Raw genomic sequence first — 14,634 nt, 5'->3', positions numbered from 1 at the left:
AGCTCTGCTCCTTGGACTCTGTACCCGTCTTTTGTCCTGGGCCAGTCACTGCCTCTCTTGACCGCAGGTTCCCAACTGTCCCTGAGGGATGGACATGGAAATGCTTGAACCTTGCCGTTCCTCCAGTGGCAGGTGGAGGCAGAGGAAAGGTGCATCAGAAACAAAGACCTCCATTCCAAGAAGGCCAGGTGTGCACAGGAGACCTGCACACAGCACCTGTCCCATGACCCAGTCTTGTGGTGGATGTGTATGCAACCATGGTGCTGTCCCTGACTAGTCCCCCATGTTCCCCCACCACTGCCAGGTGCTCTGTGCCCCAAAGTCTGCTGAGCACCGGAACCTTGCCTATCCTCGGAAGCAAGGCTCAGAGTGCATGGTCAGGCGGGTTGGACATCTGAGGATGCAAAGGTCATTGAGTAAACCCCACCCAGCTGGCCTGGAATTCACAATCCCTCCCAGGGTATCGCTCAAGGTGGGGTTGAGCCAGACGTCTTGGAGACATCAGTGGAGGCAACGTCAGGATGGGGAAATCAGTGGGCCCCTTCAACTTCTCTCTCCCTCTGCTTGGTCTTCCTGGTTGATCCCTGGGACAGAGGTACAACCTGTCCTTGGATTTAGCTATGGCTTGAGTCAGTGCATGGGAAGGAGCACAGCGAAAGTTAGGGTTTGGGTTAGGGTGAGGGTTACAGTTAGGTTTAGGGTCAGGGTCAGGATAGGGTTAGAGTTAGTATAAGGGTCAGCGTTAGGGTCAACGTCAAAGTCAAGGTCAGGGCCAGGGTTAGGGTTAGGGTCATGGTTAGGTTTAGGGCAGGGCTAGGGTCAGGGTTAAGTTCAGGGCCAGGGTTCGGTTTAGGTTCAGGGTCAGGGTTAGGTTTAGGTTAAAGGTGAGGGTCAGGGTCAGGGTTAGGCAAAGTTCAGGGTTAGGGATAGGGTCAGGGAGAGGGATAGGGTCAGGGATAAGATTAAAATTAGGGTTTGGGGTTAGGGTTAGAGTTAGATTCAGGGTTAGGTTTAGACAGGGTTTGGGTCAGGGTCAGTGTTAGGGTTAGTTGTTAGGGTAAGCATTCGTGTCAGTTTAGGTTTCGGGTAAAGCCCGTGTAAGTGTCAGGGTCAGGTTTAAGTTTAGGGTTAGGTTTAAGGTCAGGTTCACAGTCAGTGTCAGGGTTAATGTTAGGGTCAGGGTCAGGGACATAATTAGGGTTATGGATCGGTTTAAGGTGAGGGTCAGTGTCAGGGTCAGGGTAAGGGTGAAGCTCAAAGCCAGGTTCAGATTGAGGTTCAGGGTCAGGCTTTTGTTAAGGTTCAAGGTCCGGGTCAGGGACAGGATTAGGTTTGGGTCAGTGTTACGATCAGTGTTAGGTTGAGGGTCAGGGTGAAGGTCCGGGTCAGGGTGAAGGTCAGGGCAAGGGTCAGGGACAGACTTTGGTGTAGGTTCAAGGTTCGGTTCAGGTTCAGGGTTAGTTTCAGGGGAAAGGTTTGGGTTTGGGATTAGGGTTAGGGTTAGAAGTAGGGTTATGGTTAGGGTTAGGGTTAGACAGCGATAGGGACAGGGTTAGGATTTGGGTTAGGGTCGGGGTTAGTGTTAGTGTTAGGGTCACCATTAGGTTTAGGTTTAGGTTCCATATTGGTCAGGGTTAGGGTTACCTTTATGGTTAGGATTAGGGTTAGGCTCAAAATCATGGTCAGGCTTAGGGTTATGGTCAGGGTTATGTCAAGGTCAGGGTTTGGATTAAGTTCAGGCCAGGGTCACGTTTAGGGATGAGTCAGGGTTAGGGTAAGATCAGCGTTAAGTTTAGGTTCAGGGTCCGGATCAGGGTCAGCGGCAGGCTAAGGTTTAGAGACTGAGTTCGGGTCAGGCTCACGGTCGAGTTCAGGGTTAGGGTCTTATTCTGGTCTAGGGTTAGGATTAAGGTCAGGCTCACAGTCAGGGTCAAGGTCACACTTACATATTGGGTTAGGTTTAGCCCCGCACTTGGGCCATTGACACGTCCCTGCAGGGTCTCAGGATAAACCCTAGGTAGAAGGGTGCAGCCCCAAATTCCGATCCCACCTAGCCAGTCTTAACCTTGGGTGTGAACATGACCTGCCCACCAGGCATCTGACACCTCAACAGTCTGCTCCTGCTAGGGCGTCTCTACCCCGATGAGATCTCTTTAAACAAAAACACACGCACACACACACACAAACACACACACAAACACATGCGGAGGAGACCTATGGCTACACGGGTCGATCAGAAGGTGTGGGGCTCTCTGACTCTGAGACCCCCGATGTCACATTTTGATTCTTTTTGCCAAAGGTCCAGAGGCGTCGGGGAAGCCTGTCATGATCTGCCAAGTGACGGGACGGGTCTGGCGGGTGAGCTCTCATCTGCCAGCATCCTCTGGGCTTCGGTAGACAGCAAAAGAACATGTCGCTTCCTTCAGGATGTGGCCAGAAATGGGCTGCCCAGGAGGGATTTCTCTGGAATGTTGGGACCTGGATACATGGGTTCCAATTCCGTTGGGCTCTGTTGTCAGAGTAGTGAATTCACCACGGCCTGGGGGCTCTTTACCAGACTTCATGCTCCCACCAGAGCTCCCTGAGGGGGCCTCTGCCCCAGCTGCTCAAGGCTCACCCTCCCCCCATGCCCTGTCCATCCAGTGACCCCCACACAGCCTCCCCCATCCCCTGGGAGTCCAGGGTGCAGCTGTTGTCCCACTGGGAGGGCGCAGAACTACGTTCAGTCTGGGCGCCTGCTCCTGCCCAGGACTGTGAGACCGCACACACCCTGTATCTCTCAGGCCTCCCCAGTCTCCCCGTCTGGACATTGGGGGTTTTCTGGCTTCTACTTCTAAAAATGCCATCAGGGGTAAGACATCTCCATACGTCCCATCACCCCTCTCCCAGGAGTCTGGTGCAAACACTTGGCAAGGCACGGTGAGGCTGGGGTGGGAGGGGGAATAGAACACAGCCCAGACAAGCCTGGATCTGCTACCGATCCAACAAAGCCACCCTCCTCCTGCCTGTGTCCCTTCCCCCGTTGCAAGCTTGCAGAGCATGGCTTTTGACCATGGTGACAAAGACTTCCCAGGGCTTCCAATAGGCTGAGGTCCAAGGACCTTGTCTGTGCCCATATGCTGGCCAGCCCCCACAGTGGTCCCCGGGCATTCCCGAATCTGTCCTTCCGGGTTGGATGGCCCGTGCGACTGAGAAGGGGACAAAATGTTTGGCTGTCATTTACAAGCTGATGGAGCAAAGTCTGGGACTTCTGCTGGTTCCCTCTCTCCTGTGTTCATTGTCTGTCTCTGTCTTTGTCTTTGTCTCTAGTTTGGCGTCTGCGTCTGCCTCTGTTTTTGTGTGTCTCACAGGAGCAGGATTTCTGGGCTCCATGGTTGATGGGAGAAACCTCCGAAATCTCTCTAGTCCCTATTTTCTTCACCTGTGTTGGTGCTTGGTTCCTTGCTAAGTAAAACCTTCTCACCCTGAGCAGAGCACTGACTCTGGAACCTCTTCCCAAGGGGACCCTGAGGCTGCAACAAAGAGGGTCCTGACCTTGGTCCCCAGGCCAGGGGCCTAGTGCTCTACCATATTCTGCAAGCGCACACTGTCAGCCCCCTGAGCCTACTGGCTGTCTTCTGCTCAGAAGGACCTCGAGGGAGTAGAAAGCATTTTCCCAAGACTTGGATCCCAGTGTGTCAGTGATAGAGATTCAAGTCCAACAGGCTCTTCTACAAGCCTGTATGAGACTAGGCACACGCTGTCTCTATGGCCCCATTGATAGAAGAGTAAGGGGAAGCCTTCAGTGTTGTAGCCATGTCCACACTGGGGGGTTACCTCTTCGTACTTCCAGTAGTCCAGGGTGGTGATGGACAGCAGGCCCCAGACACTGTCCCCTCCCAGTGCCCTGGTAAATCCCCTGGGCCCCTTGGGTACAGCTTCACCATCAGACCGTCTTGTCTCCCATCCCCATGTTTTGGACCTCGGTCCTGGCAAGGAGTCCTGATGCCCCTGAACCCATGGCTGAGCTGTCTTCAACCTCTTTCTTCTTTCCCCCTTGTTACCCATCATATTCCCAGGGTTTCTCCATCTCTGATCCCTAACCGGGAAGATTCATATGTGTGTGTGTGTGTGTGTGTGTGTGTGTGTGTGTGCATGTATGCACTGAGACACATATGCTTCTAGCTGCCTGGGGATGCCCGAGGTCATATCCTCACTGAGATGGGGTGGGTAGCTCTCCCCAAGGATCTGAGGAGCTCTCACCCTCCACGAAATCCTCATGGGAGGGTCAGGGATTGCCTAGGACTGGAGATAAGCTCTGTTCCTTGGACGCTGTACCTGTTTTTGTCCTGGACCAGCTGTTGCCTCTCTTGACCACAGGTTCCCAACTGTCCCGGAGGTATGGACATGGAAATGCTTGACCCTGGCCTTTCCTCCAGGGGTCGGTGGTAAAGGAGAAAAGTACACCAGTCACGAAGACCTTCATTCCGATAGGGGCAGGACTGCACCGGAGACTTGCACACAGCACCTGTACCATGAGCCAGCCTTGTGGTGGATGTGTACGAGACCATGGCGCTGTCCCTGACTAGTACCCCATTTTCCTTCACCACTGCCAGTTGCTCGGTGGCCCCAAAGTCTGCTCAGTCCCGGAACTGTGCCTATCCTCGGATGCAAGGCTCGGGGTGCATGGCCAGGTGGGTTGGACATCTGGGGATGCAAAGGTCATTGCGAACCCCCACCCACCTAGCCTGGAATTGACAATCCCTCCAAGGGTCCCGCTGAAGGTGCAGTTGATCCAGATGATTTGGAGACATCAGTGGAGGCCAAGTCAGGACAGGGAAATCAGTGGGCCCCTTCAACTTCTCTCTCCCTCTGCTTGGTCCTTCTAGTTGATTCCTGGAACAGAGGTCCAACCTGTCCTTGGATGTAGCCCTGGATTGAGTCAGTGAATGGGAAGGAGGACACGGAAGGTTAGGTTTTGGGTTAGGGGTTTGGGTTAGGGTGAGTGTTACAGTTAGGTGTAGGGTCAGGGTCAGGGTCAGGATAGGGTTAGAGTTAGCGTAAGGGTCAGGCTTAGGGTAAGAGTCAAGGTCAGGTTCAGGGTCAGGTTTAGGGTTAGGGTCATGGTTAGGTTTAGGGTCACGGCTAATGTCAGGGTTAAGTTCAGGGCCAGGGTTTGGTTTAGGGTCAGGGTCAGGGTTTGGTTTAAGTTCAAGGTTACGGTCAGGGTCAGGATGAGGCAAATTTCAGGGTTAGGGATAGGGTCAGGGTGAGGGATAGGGTCAGGGATAGGGTTAAAATTAGGGGTTAGGGTTAGGGTTAGAGTTAGAATCAGGGTTAGGTTTAGACAGAGTTTGGGTAAGGGTCAGGGTTAGGGTTAAGTGTTAGGGTTAGGGTTAGAGTCACTTTAGGTTTTGGGTAAAGCCCGTGTTAGAGTCAGTGTCAGGTTTACGTTCAGGGTTAGGTTTAAGGTCAGGCTCACAGTTAGTGTCAGGGTTAGTGTTAGGGTCAGGGTCAGGGTCATTGATAGGGTTATGGATAGGTTTAGTCAGAATCAGGGTCAGGGTCAGGTTCAGGGTGAAGATCAAAGCCAGGTTCAGGTTTAGGTTCAGGGTCAGGCTTTCATTGAGGTTCAAGGTTCGGGTCAGGGACAGGGTTTTGTTTGGGTTAGTGTTAGGGTCAGTATTAGGTTGAGGGTCAGGATGAAGGTCTGGGTCAGGGTGAAGGTCAGGGCCAGGGTCAGGTTTAGGGTCAGTGACAGGCTTTGGTGTAGGGTCAAGGTTCGGTTCAGGTTCAGGGTTAGTTTCAGGGAAAAGTTTTGGGTTTGGGATTAGGGTTAGGATTAGGGCGCCTGGGTGGCTCAGTGGGTTAAGCCGCTGCCTTTGGCTCAGGTCATGATCTCAGAGTCCTGAGATCGAGTCCCGCATTGGGCTCTCTGCTCAGCAGGGAGCCTGCTTCCTCCTCTCTCTCTCTCTCTCTCTCTCTCTCTCTCTCTGCCTGCCTCTCTGCCTGCTTGTGATCTCTCTCTGTCAAATAAATAAATAAAATCTTAAAAAATACAAGTACGGTTATGGTGAGGGTTAGGGTTAGACAGCAATAGGTTCAGGGTTAGGGTTTGGGTTAGTGTCGGGGTTAGTGTTAGGGTTAGGGTCACCATTAATTTTAAGTTTAGGGTCCGTATTAGGGTCAGGGTTTGGGTTACCTTTAGGGTTAGCGTTAGGGTCAGGCTCACAGTCACGGTCAGTTTTAGGGTTATGGTCAGGGTTAAGTCAGTGTCATGGTTAGGATTATGTCAGGACCAAGGTCACCGTTATGGATGAGTCAGGGTTAGGGTAACGTCAGCGTTAGGTTAGGTTCAGGGTCCAGATTAAGTTAGATATAGGCTTAGGTTTAGAGATTGGGTTCCGGTCAGGATCACTGTCAGGGTCAGCGTTAGGGTCTAGTTCAGGACTAGGAATAGGCTTTAGTTCAGGCTCACAGTCAGGGTCAATGGAACATTTAGATGTCTGGTTAGGGTTAGTCCCACACCTGGGTCATTGACACGTCCCAGCAGTGTCTCAGGATAAACCCTGGGTAGAAAGTTGCAGCCCCAAGACCCGATTCCACCTAGGCAGCCTTAACCTGGGGTTTGAGCTGACCTGCCCACCAGGCATCTGACCCCTCAACAGGACCCCCGCTCCTGTTCAGAGTGTCTCAAGCCCCAATGTGTTCTCTTTACACTCACACACATGCACACACGCACACACACACACACAGACACACACACATGCGGAGGAGACCTATGGCTACACGGGTCGATCAGAAGGTGTGGGACTCTCTGACACAGAGCCCCCCCCAATGTCACCTTTTGATTCTTTTTTCCAAAGGGCCAGATGCATCAGGGAGGCCCGACATGACCTGCCCAGTGAGGGGACTTGTCTGGCGGGCGAGTTCTCCTGCATTCTCTGGGCTTCGGTAGACAGCAAAAGAATATGTCGCTTCCTTCAGAATGTGGCCAGAAATGGGCTGGGCAGGAGGGATTTCTCTAGAATGTCGGGACCTGGATACATGGGTTCCAATTCCGTTGGGCTCTGTCATCAGTGTAGTGAGATCACCACTGCTTAGGGGCTCTTTACTGGACTTCATGCTCCCACCAGAGCTCCTTGAGGGCGCCACTTTCCCTCACCTGCTCAATGCTCACCCTCCACCCCATGCCCTGTCCATCCAGTGACCCCACACAGTCTCCTCCCCCCTGGGAGGCCTGGGTGCACCTGTTGTCCTGGCTGGGAAGGCACAGAGCTGGGTTCAGACCGGGCTCCTGCTCCTGCCCAGGACTGTGAGCCCGCACACAACCTGTATCTCTCAGGTCCTCCCCAGTCTCCCCGTCTGCACATTGGGGGTGTTCTGGCTTCTAATTCTAGGGATGCCATCAGGGGTAAGACATCTCCATATGTTCCAACCCCCCTCTCCCAGGAGGCTTGTGAAAAAACGTGGCAAGGCACGGGTGAGCCTGGGGTGGGCGGGGGAATGGACACAGCCCAGACAGGCCTAGATCTGCTCTGGGATCCAGCAAAGCCACCCTCCTCCTGCCTGTGTCCTTTCCCCCGTGGCAAGGTTGCAGAACATGGCTTTTGACCATGGTGACAAAGACTTCCCAGGGCTTCCGTTAGGTTGAGGTCCAAAGACCTTGTCTGTGCCCATGTGCTGGCCAGCCCCCATAGTGCTCCCCGGGCATTCCCAAATCCGTCCTCCCAGGGTGGATGGCCTGTGCAACTGAGAAGGGGACAAAATGTTTCGCTGTCATTTCAAAGCTGATGGAGCAAAGTCTGGGACTTCTGCTAGTTCCCTCTCTCCTGTGTTCGGTGTCTGTCTCTGTCTTTGTCTTTGTCTTTGTCTCTGTGTCTGCATCTGCGTCTGTCTCTGTTTTTGTGTGTCTCACAGAAGCAGGATCTGTGGGCTCCAGAGCTGATGGGAGAAACCTCCGAATTCTCTCTGGTCCCTGTTTCCCTCTCCTGTGCTGCTGCTTGTTTCCTTGCTAAGTAAAGCCTTCTCACCATGAGCAGAGCACTGACTCTGGAACCTCTTCCCAATGGGGACCCTGAGGCTGCAACAAAGAGGGTCCTGACCTTGGTCCCCAGGCCAGGGGCCTACTGCTCTGCCACATTCTGCTAGCCCACAATGTCAGGCCCCTGAGCCTGCAGGATGTACTGCTCAGAAGGACCTCGAGGTTGTAGAAATCATTTTCCCAAGACTGGAAGCCCAGTGGGTCAGTGATAGAGATTCAAGGCCAACAGGCTCTTCTACAAGCCTGTGCGAGACTAGGGACACGCTGTCTCTATGGCCCCATTGATAAAAGAGTAAGGGGAAGCCTTCGGTGTTGTAGCCATATCCACACTTGGGGGTTACCTCTTCGTTCTTCCAGTAGTCCAGGGTGGTGATGGACACCAGGACCCAGACACTGTCCCCTCGCAGTGCCCTGGCAAAACCCCTGGGCCCCTTGGGGACCAGTTCACCATCAGACCATCCTCTCTCCCCTCCCCATGATTTGGATGTCGGTCCTGGCCAGGAGTCCTGATGACCCTGAACCCTTTGCCGAGTTGTCTTCAACCTCTTTCTTCTTTCCTTTTGTTACCCACCATTTTCCCAGGGTGACTCTACCTCTGAGCCCTAGCTGGGCAGAGCGGTGTGTGTGTGTGTGTGTGTGTGTGTGTGTGTGTGTGTGTGTGCATATGTGCGCTCAAACACATATGCCTCTAGCTGCCTGGGGATCCCCGAGGTCATGTCCCCACATGGGATGGGGTGGGTAGCTCTCCACAAGGATCTGAGGAGCTTCACCCTCCAAGCAAACCTCATGGGAGTGTCAGGGATTGCCTAGGACTAAAGGAAAGCTCTGCCCCTGGTACTCTGTACCCGACTTTTGTCCTGGGCCAGTCGCTACCTCTCTTGACTGCAGATTCCCAACTGTCCCTGAGGGATGGACATGGAAATGCTTGAACCTGGCCATAATTCCAGGGGTAGGTGGAGGTGGAGGAAAGGTGTATCAATCACAAAGACCTCCCTTCCAAGAAGGCCAGGTGTGCACAGGAGACCTGCCCATAGCACCTGTCCCATGACCCAGCCTTGTGGTGGATTTGTACGTGACCATGGCGCGTACATCGACAGATCACCCATATTCCCTCACCACTGCCAGGTGCTCTGTGGCCCCAAAGTCTGCTGAGTACCGGGATCGTGCCTATCCTGGGAGGTAAGACTCAGCGTGCATGGCCAGCGGGGTTGGACATCTGGGGAAGCAAAGGTCATCGAGTACTCCACACCCAGCTGTCCTGGAAGTCACAATCCCTCCCAGGGTCCTGCTCAAGGTGGGGTTGAGCCAGAGGACTTGGAGACATCACTGGAGGCCAAGTCAGGCCTGGGAAATCTGTGGGCCCCTTCAACTTCTCTCTCCATCTGCTTGGTCTTCCTGGTTGTTCCCTGGGACAGAGGTCCAACCTGTCCTTGGATTTAGCCCTGGCTTGTGTCAGTGGGTGGGAAGGAGGACAGGGAAGGTTAGGTTTGGTGTAGGGTTTTGGGTTAGGATGAGTGTTACAGTTAGGGTTAGGTTCAGGGTCAGGTTCTGGGTCAGGGTTAGGGTTAGAGTTAGGGTAAGGGTTGGGTTAGGGTCAGAGTCAACGTCAGGGTCAGGGCCATGGTTAGGGTTAGGGTAAAAGTCAGGGTTCGGTTTAGGGTCAGGGCCAGGGTCAGGGTTAAGTTCAGGGCCAGGGTTCGTTTTAGGGTCAGGGTCAGGGTTCGGTTTAGGTTCAAGGTTAGGGTCAGGGTCAGCCTTAGGCAAAGTTCAGGGTTAGGGATATGGTCAGGTTGAGGGATAGGGTCAGGGATAGGGTTAAGGTTAGGGGTTCGGTTTAGGGTTAGAGTTAGGTTGAGGGTTAGCTTTAGATGTGGTTGGGTCAGTTTCAGGGTTACGGTTGGGGTTTGTGTTAGGGTTAGGTTCAGTTTAGGTTTGGGTAAGGCCCGTGTTAGGGTCAATGTCAGGTTTACATTTAGGATTAGGTTTGAGTTCAGGCTCATAGTGAGGGTCAGGGTTAGTGTTAGGGTCAGGGTCAAGGTCAGCATCAGTGTTAGAGTCAGGGTTAGGTTTAGGGTCAGGCTCACAGTTAGTGTCAGGTTTAGGGTTAGTGTCCGAGTAAGGGTCAGGGTCAGGGTAAGAATTAGGGTCAGGTCAGTTTTAGGGACAGGGTCAGGGTCAGGATTTGGATCATGGTTATGGTAAGGTCACCTTTATGTTTAGGTTCTGGTTTAGGATTAGGGTCAGGATCAGGGTTAGCTTTAGGGAAGGGTTCTGGTCAGGCTCCCGGTCTGGGTAAGAGTTAGGTTTATGGTTAGGGTCAAGGTCAGTGTTAGGGTCAGTGTAGGGTCAGGGCCAGGGTTCTGTTTAGGGTCAAGGATACGGTCAGGGTCAGGATTAGGCAAAGTTCAGGGTTAGGGTTATGGTCAGGGTCAGGTATAGGGTCAGGGTTAGGGTTAAAGTTTGGGGTTAGAGTTAAGGTTAGAGTTATGTTGAGGGTTAGGGTTAGATCGGGTTAGGGTCAGGGTCAGGGTAAGGGTTAGGGTTTAGTGTTAGGGTTAGGATCAGCATTAGGTTTCAGGTCAGGGCCCGTGTTAGGGTCGGGTTAGGGTTACGTTTAGGGTTAGGGTTAGTGTCAGGCTCTAGGTCAGGTTCAGGGTTAGTGTTAGGTCACGGTCAGGGTCACTTTCAGGGTCAGGGTCAGGTTTAGAGTCAGGTTCAGGCTTTGGATTAGGGTCAATTTGGTTTAGGGTCAGGGTTTTTTTTAGTGGAAAGGTTTGGGTTTGGGGTTAGGGATAGGGTTAGAACTAAGGTTATGGTTAGTGTTAGGGTTAGACAGCGTTTGGGTCAGGGTTAGTGTTTGGGTTAGGGTAAGGGTTAGTGTTATGGCTGGGTCAGCGTTAGGTGTAGGTTCAGGGTCCCTATTAGGGTCAGGGTTAGGGTTACCTTTAGGGTAACGGTTAGGGTCAGGCTCAGAGTCACAGTCAGGGTTAGGGTTAGGTCAGGTTTAGGTCAGGGTCACGGTCAGGGTTAGGATTAGGGTCATGTCAGAGTCACGGTGAGGGATGAGTCAGAGATAGGGTAAGGTCAGGATTAGATTTAGGTTCATGGTCTGAATCAGGATCAGCATTAGGCTTAGGTTTAGGATTAGGGCTCGGGTTAGGATCATGGTCAGGGTCAGGGTCAGGGACAGGGCTAGTGTTATGTTTTGCATAAGGCTCACAGTCAGCGTCAGGGTTAGGGTTTGGGGTTAGTTTAGTGTTAGCCCCGAACCTGGGTCATTGACCCATTTCTGCAGGGGTCAGGATAATCCTTGGGCAGAAGGGTGCAGTCACCACACCCGATCCTTAACCTGGGGTGTGAATATGAACTGCCCACCAGGCATCTGACCCCTCATCAGCCTGTTCCTGCTTGGGACATCTCCACCCCCATAAGCTCTCTATAAACACACACACACACACACACACACACACACACACACGGGGAGGAGACCTAGGGCTACACGGATCGATCAGAAGTTGTGAGGCTCTCTGACTCTGAGCCCCTCGGTGTCACCTTTTGATTCTTTTTGCCAAAGGGCCAGAGGCGTTGGAGAAGCCTGACATGACCTACCCAGTGAGGGAACGTGTCTGGCGGGCGAGCTCTCCTCTGCCTACATCCTCTGGGCTTTGGTAGATAGCAAAAGAACATGTTGCTTCCTTCAGGATGTGGCCAGAAATGAGCTGGGCAGGGGAGTTTTCTCTGGAATGTGGGTGCCTGGATACGTGGGTTCCAATTCCGTTGGGCTCTGTCGTCAAGGAAGTGAGGTCACCACTGCCTTGGTGCTCCTTACTGGACTTCCTGCTCCCACCAGAGCTCCCTGAGGGCGCCCCTCCCCCAGCTCTTCAAGGCTCACCCTCCACCCCATGCCGTGTCCATCCAGTGATCCCCTCACAGACTCCCCCTAGCTCCTGGGAGGCCTTGGTGCAGCTGTTGTCCCCACTGGGAGGGCAAAGAGCTCGATTCAGACCGAGCTTCTGCTCCTGCTCAGGATTGTGAGCCCACACACACCCTGTGACTCTCAGGCATCCTCAATCTCCCCGTCTGCACATTGGGGGTGTTCTGGCTTCTACTTCTAGAGATGTCTTCAGGGGTAGCACCTCTCATACTTTCCATCCCTGCTCTCACAGGAGGCTGGTGCACACACTTGGCAAGGCATCGGTGAGCCTGGGCCTGGGCGGGGGAATGGAACACAGCCCAGAGATGCCTGGATCTGCCCTGGGATCCAGGCAAAGCCACCCTCCTCCAGCCTGTGTCCCATCCCCCGTGGCAAGGTTGCAGTGAATGGCTTCTGACCTTGGTGACACAGACTTCCAGGGACTTCTATAATGTTGAGGTCCAAGTGCCTCGACTGCGCCCATGTACTTGCCAGGCATCCCATGACCCAGCCTTGTGGTGGATGTGTACACTACCATGGTGCTGTCTCTGACTGGTCCTCCATATTCCCTCACCACTGTAAGGTGTTCTGTGGCCCCAAAGTCTGCTGGGCCCCGGAACTGTGCCTATCCGGGAAGCAAGGCTCAGGGTGCATGGCCAGGCGGGTTGGAAATCTGGGGAAGCAACGTTCATAGAGTACCCGCCACCTAGTTGGCCTGGAATTCACAATCCCTACTAGGGTCCCACTCAAGGTGGGATTTTGCCAGAGGACTTGGAGACATCAGGGAGGCCAAGTCAGGGCAGGGAAAACAGTGGGTACCTTCAACATCTCTCTCCCTCTGTTTGGTCTTCCTCGTTGATCCCTGGGACAGAGGTCCAGCCTGTCCTTGGATTTAGCACTGGCTTGAGTCAGTGGGTGGGAAGGAGGAGAGGGAAGGGTAGGGTTTGTGTTAGGGCATTGGGTTAGGTTGATGGTTGCAGTTAGGGTTAGTTACAGGGTAGGGTCAGGGTTAGGGTTAGGGTTAGAGTTAGAGTAAGGGTCAGGGTTAGGGTCAGAGTCAAGGTCAGGGTCAGTGCCAGGTTTAGGGTTAGGGTCATGGTTATGTTTAAGGTCAGGGCGAGGGTCAGAGTTAAAATGAGGGCCCGGCTTAAGTTGAGGTTCAAGTTTAGGGTCAGGGTCAGGTTAGGGTGAAGGTCAGAGCCAGTGTTTTGTTTAGGGTCAGGGTCCGGCTTTGTTTTATGGTCCAGATTCGGGTCAGGTACAGGGTTAGGTTTTGGCAGTGTTATGGTAAGTGTTAGGTTTAGGGTCAGGGTCAGGATCAGGGTCAGCGTGAAGTTCAGTGCCAGGGTCAAGTTTAGAGTGAGGGTCAGGCTTTGGTTTAGGGTCAAGTTTCCGCTCAGGGTCAGGTTTACGTTCATGGGAAGTTTTGGATTTGGGGTTAGGGTCATTGTTAGAAATAGGGTTATGGATAGGGTTAGGGTTAGACAGCGTTAGGGTCAGGGTTTGGGTTAGGGTAGGGGTTTGTTTTACGGTTCAGCGTTAGGTTTACGTTCAGGGTCCATTTTAGGGTTAGGGTTATGGTTACCTATCAGGTTAGTGTTAGGGTCAGGCTCAAGTCATGGTCAGGGTTAGGGTTACAATCAGGGTTAGGTCAGGATCAGGGTTAGGATTAGTGTTAAGGTCAGAGTCAGGGTTAGGGATGCGTCAGTGTTAGGGTAAGGTCAGGTTTAGGTTCAGGGTCCGGATCAGGTTCAGCTTCAGGCTTAGCTTTAGGGTTAGTGTTCTGGTGAGGATCAGGGTCAGAGTCAGGGTCAGGGTTAGGGGTAGCCTTTGGATCAGGCTGAATGTAAGCATCAGGGTCAGGGTTACGGGTTAGTGTGAGATTTAGCCCCATCCCTGGTTCATTGACCCGTCCCTGCGGGGTCTGATTAACCCTGGACAGATGGGTGCAGCCCTCACACCCAATCCTACCTAGCCATCCTTAACCTGGGGTGTGAACATGACCTGCCCAACAGTAATCTGACCCCTCAACAACCTGCTCCTGCTCGGGGCATCTCTACCGCCGATGATCTCTCTTTACACACACACACACACACACACACACACACGGAGGAGACATAGGGCTACACAGGTCGATCAAAAGGTGTGGGACTCTCTGACTCTGAGCCCCGCGGTGTCACCTTTGGATTCACCTATAGTGTCACCCAGGGCCAAAGGTGTCTGGGAATCCTGACATGACCTGCCCAGTGAGGGGACATGTCTGGCGGGCGAGCTCTCCCTCTCCTGCATCTTCTGGACTTCGGTAGACAACAGAAGAACATGTCGCTTCCTTCAGGATGTGCTCAGAAATGAGCTGGGCAGGGGGGTTTTCTCTAGAATGTGGGTGCCTGGATATGTGGGTTCCAATTCTGTTGGACTCTGTCGTCACGGAAGTGAAGTCAGCACTACCTGAGGGCTACGTACCGGATTTCCTGCTCCCACCAGAGCTCCCTGATGGCGCCCCTCCCCCACCTGCTCAAGGTTCACCTTACACCCCATGCCCTGTCCATACAGTGACACCCCACACAGCCTCCCCCCAGGCCCTGGGAGGCCTGGATGCAGCTGTTGTCCCCACTGGGAGGGCACAGAGCTGGGTTCAGACTGGGCTCCTGATCCTGCTCAGGACTGTGAGCATGCACACCCCCTGTGACTCTCAGGG

This window comes from Neovison vison, chromosome 5 (assembly GCF_020171115.1).
Source record: "Neovison vison isolate M4711 chromosome 5, ASM_NN_V1, whole genome shotgun sequence".
NCBI lineage: Eukaryota > Metazoa > Chordata > Mammalia > Carnivora > Mustelidae > Neogale > Neogale vison.
The sequence above is the reverse complement of the archived record's forward strand: the minus strand, read 5'-3'. Positions refer to the sequence as shown.